The sequence below is a fragment of the Artibeus jamaicensis genome, unplaced genomic scaffold (genome assembly GCF_021234435.1).
Source record: "Artibeus jamaicensis isolate MK-2021 breed Jamaican fruit bat unplaced genomic scaffold, CSHL_Jam_final contig_793, whole genome shotgun sequence".
NCBI lineage: Eukaryota > Metazoa > Chordata > Mammalia > Chiroptera > Phyllostomidae > Artibeus > Artibeus jamaicensis.
The window spans coordinates 4,717,246-4,724,424 of record NW_026521975.1 but is presented as its reverse complement, the minus strand read 5'-3'; positions in this window follow the sequence as shown (position 1 = coordinate 4,724,424).

Sequence of the window (7,179 nt, the reverse complement as noted above, 5' to 3'; positions counted from 1 at the left end):
GCCGAGGTTATGACTGCTGGATGGACCTCATCCCTTGAAAAGAAACCGATGAAATTTGCTGTTCAAAGGAGAAAATCTGGTGCCAGAAGTACCACCATTACTGATCTGGTCTTCATCATGAAGGAAGCTATAGCAGATTAACACTTACATATCACAACCTACATGCAGGTAAAAACACGTAGGACCCTGCGGAGCGCATGCTGCTTCAGGGCTCTGACCTGCTCTGCCACCTACCATCTGACACCTGGCAAGTTAGTGAACTTTTCTGTACCCGAGTTTCCTTGTCTGTAAAATGGAGATCATAATAGCATTTGCTTCCTGAGATTTCTGCAAAGGTTAAATAAATTACTATACTAAAGTGCTCAAAATGGCTCCTTTCCATAGCACTACCGGGGTGTTGGCTAATATAACTAATATAACATTTTCTATTACAGTCTCTCCATTGGACAAACCACAGAATTTTCTTTTTCCTATTCCACCACCAGATCACGTGGACTTTCCCTCACCCCTGAGGTTCTGCCACAGACCCAGGTAACAGCCCAGTCCTCCTCTTTGTCCCCTCCCCCCCCACCCCTACTGCCCTCAGTCTCTGTTCGTCCTGGAGCTGACCTGGGCAGTGCCTGCAGTGTCAGAGTGCGCCCTGGGGAAAGGGAAGGTGTGGTCCATCTAGGGCCCCACTACGGCCCACCCAGCTCCCCAGCCTGATTCCTAGGCTCTGGGTGACTGGGAAAAAGATGGAGCAGACACTGAGGAAGAGGGGCTCCTGGCTCCACTGCATTTGTTCCCCCACCTATTTGCCTGACCCCTTACCTTTTCCTCTTATCTCTGTGCACCAAGGGTCTCCTTGCCCTCACAGGAGCTCCTGCCGGGGGTGGAGCCCAGGGAGCTGTCAGCTCCTCTGAGAGCAGAGGGAGATAGACATCAGCATTTGCAGGTGGAACGCACTCAGGCTCACATGCCTAGAAATGCTGATACACCTGGTGGGAAGGGCTGCCTCACCGCATTTCTGGCACAGACTGGAAAGCTAACCTCCTTTTGTTTTATTTTTTTTTAAACTTTATTGAATTTACTGGGGTGACATTAGACAATAAAATTACAGAGGTTTCAAGTGTAGAATTCTGTAACACATCATCTGTATGTGTGTTCCCCACCTAAAATCAAGTCTCCTTCCATCCCCATTTATCCCAACTCTACCCTCTTCCACTTGGCCCCTCCCCCATTTCCCTCCGGTGATCACCATACTGTGTGTGTCTGTGGGTTTTGCTTATTTGCTTGTTTGTTTTCTCCATCCCTTCACCTTTTCCACCCCCTCCCAACCTCCTCCTCTAACCTCCTTTTATTTCATTTTGTCTATAATACAGGGTACAGCAGAAGTAAGGCCTGCTTCACTGTGGTTGGTAAGGTAATAATACGAGTGTAATAATTTATAGTTTTAATTTGAACATTTCACCTAAAATGTCATATGGTGTGTTTGAGTGAGATATTGTTATGTTATAGAAGTACATGCTTATGATTTTGTAATAAAAGATTTTGTAATAAAAAGGGGCATTATTTGTGCTGAACCCTGTATAATAATGGAACCCCCAAACACCTACAACATGTGAAACTTCAAGATACCAAGGTTAACGAATTAAATAGTCATGGATATAGAAAGAACTCTGACAGAGAACCCAAATTACTAACACGGGGCTAATACAGCAGCCCACGCCTCAGAAGCTCCCTGGCGCTCACCTTTCCTCTCGGACTCTCACCAGTTAAATCAAGTAATGAAAGGTGGTCGGAGGTAAGGCAATTTTCATCCAAACATAAAGCTGAGTTACTGAATTGCATATGAGAAATAGGTAAACTGTATGGTATACTAATTATATATTCCAAAAGCTAGTTTTTTAAAGGTTAGTCTATATATAAATGTAGTCTCATAATTTGTGTTTAACGATATAATATATGGTTCTTATGTTCTAATTGCTGAATGTTATAGTTGACCTTATTATAATTTTTCTTTTAAGAGAGTTCTAGCAGCACATGCAGAAAATTCTTAAATAGGCATTGCTCAATTTTTATTTCATTTTTTAGTTGAAACATTTCATGTGCCTGCTCCCTTCAGCTGTAGCTGTTAGCTTTCCATGAATGAGCCCATGCAGGAGCGTTTTCTCAATAAGATACCAGAAAGACAACTCAGTTTCCTACATAGACATTCATGATTTGAGGCAAATTGAAAGTCGGAAATCCTATAATCTTGCTGTTATCAGAAGGCTTTCCTTCACTGAGGACTGAGCCCAGGGCGAAATGAAGGGCTCCAGGGAGGAGCCCAGAGGCCAGTGTGGCTGAGAGAAGACGAGCAGCGGGGTCCAGACCAGGCCTGCACGTAGTCTTTCCTCTGTGTGTCTCAACTCCCAAGGGCCTACCTCACAATTTGTTAAACAAAACAAGGCATGTCAAGCCTTCAGCAACAGCTCTAGGATACATGTGTTATCCATAAATGCGAATACAAAGAATGCATCAAAGCAAACCTTGAAGACATTACGTTAGGTGAAACAAGCCAGTTATGAAAAGACAAACACTGTATGTTCCACTTCTATGAGTTACCTAAAGAATCTACTTTATAGAAGCAGAAAGTAGAATGATGGGTGCCAGGGCTGGGGGGACAGAGGAGGGGGAATTAATATTTCATAGGGACAGAGTTTCATTTTGGGAAGAGGGACCAGTTCTGGGGACGGACGGTGGGGATCGCTGCACAGCAATGTGAATGTACCCGATGGTTAAAATGACACGTTTTATTTTATGTATATTTTGTCACAAAAAATTCATCAAAGCCTTTCCAGCCTTCTTAACATAATTTGAAATTTCATACAAGTTTGAACCCCTAGGAGCTAAAAAGATGTGTTTTTTTGTGGAGGGTGCGAAATCTCCCCATACATCTCGTTGTTGTCGCTGATGGTGATTGTGGCATTGACGGAAACGAACGTGAATATTGACATGCCACTTATTTGTGACAAAAATGACAGTGGGAGTAGCAGAGGAGTTCAGACCCATCTGTGGCTGAGAAAGTCCTTCATGAAGAACCAGGGTGAGAGAGAACGATGGGGAAGAAACGGAGTGGTACTGGTGGGTGGGAGGGACAGGAAGGAATGCGGGTGACCCAGCTGGAACTGAGATAAGAAATCACCCAGGACATCTTCCTGCTGCAGGCCGAATGCCCCTGGGTGTTCTTCTTATTCCAAATAATCTCCAGGAAATAGGCTTTTTATTTCAGAACAGGAAGCCAGTCCGGGCTCAGACAACACCAAGCATACAAGGTGACCCAGGGAGAAATTCAGAAGTCAACTCCGTGTGCAGACGGAGGCGCTAAGTGGGACAGAGCGGGAAAAACCAGGCTCTATCAGAGCATCTGACTCGGGGCTGCTCAGTTCACATCAGGAATGTGGTAAATGACTAACGCACATAAAAACGCACGAATGATTGTTACCCTAGTCAAGAAACCGCCGAATGCTAAATAAATGGATTGAAGTTATCTTTACAGAGGGTTGTTTTTTCCTGGTAATTATATGACTGACCTTTCCTTTAATTCTGCCGAAAACGTGCCTTTCCAGGGGCTGCGAGTGCAATAATGAAGTCAGGCTCCATGGCTGGGATTAATTGACAACCAGCAGTCCTGGGGCGCCACCTACTGGTGAGATGACTGTAAAGGCCTGGCTGAAGAGGCTGCCCGAGCGGTAGCAGCAACGTCTCCAAAATCAGCGTAATTGTGTTCTCGCTTCTCACCTGTGTGTAGCCTCCGCAGGGACACAGCTTTCCCCACATCAAAACCCAATCTGCTGTAAAAGCTGCACTTAATATAATCTTACTTCACTGTAAATACCTTAGAGAATGTTGCCTTTTAAATATCCCATTTGGTATAACAGATGTTATAAAAGTAAAATGATATAATAAACACTTGTGAGCCCATTGCCCTAACCAATCCAAAACACTCCACTGTCATCCGTGTGAGCGTGACTAAACAATGGTGATTCTGTGTTCACATAGTACAACAGTGAATGTAAGAACCAAAGGTTCACGTAATACTGGGAGTGAATCTTAGAGACGTAATGTTGATTTTTTAAAAAATGAAGCAAGATCTGGAAGTCTGTATAGAGTGTGCTGCCATTTTCTAAAGCTCATGAACAGTAGAATATTCATTTTCAAGGAAATAAAATCCTCTAGTGCTTTTAACACTGCAGCAACAAGGGGCGTGCTGGGTAGATGGTTCCACGCACAGACGTATTTACCCAGCTACATCCAGTGTAGTCAGGTTCCGAATGTGCGTGCATCCTGAAATCACTCTGGCAGATGGAGAAGTATAAATGGTAACTCACTTTTATGTTCCTCCTTGTAGTCACCAATGTCTTTTGGACAAGCTGCTAGAGAACATACCAATGGTTGGGGCTCCACTCCCTCACATCCTGTCAAGATGACAGAAGAGTGTGCCAGTGAAGGTAGATCAGCGTGGCACTTGAAGATCAAAGACCACTGGCAAGCAAAACAGAGAGGACTTTCTAGAGAAGATAAAGCAGGTGAAATCCTCAGTTCAGCCAAGGAGACTGAGTCAGTGCAGGGGTTCGGGCCAAGGTTCTCAGGTTGTATGCAACAGGGGCAGACTTGGGCTCACTGCCTCAGAGGAGGACTTACTGATCTGACAGGAAGCCCGGAGACCAAGGCTTGGGCAAGAAGAGGGACCAAAGCAACTCCATAGAACTAAGAAGTGGGAAGTGCTTGTCACCGAAGGCAGGGACTGGTACTGTGAATGATAAGCTCCAACTCCTGTTTCCATTCTTGCCTGAATCCAGTCAAGGTACAAAGTTCTACAGCAAGAGAGGGTGTTTATTCACCTACCTTGAGTCAAGGCCCCCTCCCCGCTAGAAGGCAAAGCCCCCTGATTAACGTTCCACCACATTGCTTATAATAGGGAGAAGTGATACCGCAACTCACAGTGCTGTTACCAGAAGAAATGGGAATTGATACTGGATGGCCAAAGAAACATGTGATCACTATAACAGCGTCTTCAAAAATAATAAACACAATAAAACTTAAAAACACAATTACCTCATTGTTCAGCAATCCCACTTCTGGGTGTATATACAGAAGGATTGACAGCAGGATTTCAACAAGATATTTACACACCCATGTTCATAGCAGCATTGTTCACAATAGCCAAGAGGTGGAAGCAAACCAAATATCCATTAACAGATAAATAAAGAAACAAAACATGTTTATACACACACACATGCCGTGGAATATTATTCAGCCTTAAAAAGGAAGGAAATCCTGTCAAATGCTACAACATGGGTGAATCTTAAGGATAATATGCTAAGTGAAATAAGCCAGTCACAAAAAGACACATACTGTATGATTTCACTTGTATGAGTTATCCAGAGAAATCATATTCATAGAGACAGAAGGTAGAGTGGTTGTTACTAGGCCACTGGGGAGAGGAATTGTTTAATGGGTAGAGAATTTCTGGAGATCTGTTTCACAACAAAGTGAATACATTGAACACTACTAAGCTTAAAATTGGGCAAAATGCCCTGACCAGCATTGCTCAGTGGGTTGGGCACCAGTCAGCAAAGAAAAAGGTCGCCAGTTCAATTGTTGGTCAGGGCACATGCCTGGGTTTTGGGCCAACTCCCTGGCTGGGGACATGCGAGAGGCAGCTGATCAATATTTCTCTCATGCAAGGCCAAGATGGTGTAGGTAGACACACTGTGACTCCTTGCACAACCAAAAGGAAGACAACAAATTTAAAAACAAAAAACAACCAGAACTGACATAAAATCAACTTGTATGGAAGTCCAACAACCAGGGAGTTAAAGACGAAACATTCATCCAGACCAGTAGGAGGGGTGGAGATGTGTAGCCGGGACAGAGAGGACAAGTAGCAAGGCGGTGGCTGGAGGACAAAAGTGGGTAAGGTGGCAGGTGGCGGGTGGGGTGGTCTCACATTTGTGTGCAAATAAACTGGGAGGAACAACTGGGGAGCAAGATAGACCATGCAAACCAGACTTTCAGTGCAGAGAAATAAAGCCTCAAAACCTCTGACTGTAAACACCTTGTGGGGGTTGAGGCAGCAGGAGAAACTCCAGGCCTCACAGGAGAGTTCATTGGAGAGACCCACAAGGTCCTAGAACACACACAAATCCACCCACTGGAAATCAGCACCAGAAGCATCCAATTTGCTTGTGGGAAGCAGGGGAAGTGACTAAAAGCTGGCAGAGAGTGGAGCAAGTGCCATTGTTCCCTCTTAGACCCCTCCCCCACATATAGGTCACAAGGCAGCAACATCGGTTGCCCTGCCCTGGTGAACACCTAAGGCTCCACCTCTTACTATGTAACAAGTATGCTGAGACAAAAAATATGGCCCAAATGAAAGAAAAGACCAAAGCTCCAGAAAAAACACAACTAAGCGACAAAAGTATAGTCAACTTTTCAGATGCACAGTTCAAAACCCTGGTGATCAGGATGTTCACAGAACTGGTTGAGTATGATTGCAAAATAAAAGAAAAAGTGAAGGCTATGAAAAGTGAAATAAAGGAAAATGTACAGAGAACCAACAGTGAAGGGAAAGAAACCAGGACTCAAATCAATGGTTTGGACCAGAAGGAAGAAATAAACATTCAACTGCAACAGACAACATTTGACTAGAAGAAACAAGAACTCAAAAAAAAAAAAAAAAAAAAAAGAGGAGAGCCCTGGCTGGCAGAGCTCAGTGGATTGAGCACAGGCTGCAAACTGAAGGGTTGCTGGTTCAATACCCAGTCAGGGCACATGCCTGGGTTGTGGGCCAGGTTCCCAGTGGGCGCCATGTGAGAGGCAACCATGCATTGATATTTCTCTCTCTCTCTTTCTCCCTTCCTTCCCTTCTCTAAATAAATAAATAAATAAATAAATTTAAAAAATCTTTTTTTTTTTTTTTAAATGAGGAGAGGCTTAGAAACCTCCAGGACAACTTTAAACATTCCAACATCTAAATCATACATAGGGGTGCCAGAAAGAGGAGAAGAAGAAGAGCAAGAAATTGAAAACTTATTTGAAAAAATAATGAAGAAAAACTCCCCAATCTGGCAAAGGAAATAATAGACTTCCAGGAAGTCCAGGAAGCTCAGAGAGTCCCAAAGAAGGTGGACCCAAACAAGCACACACCAAGGC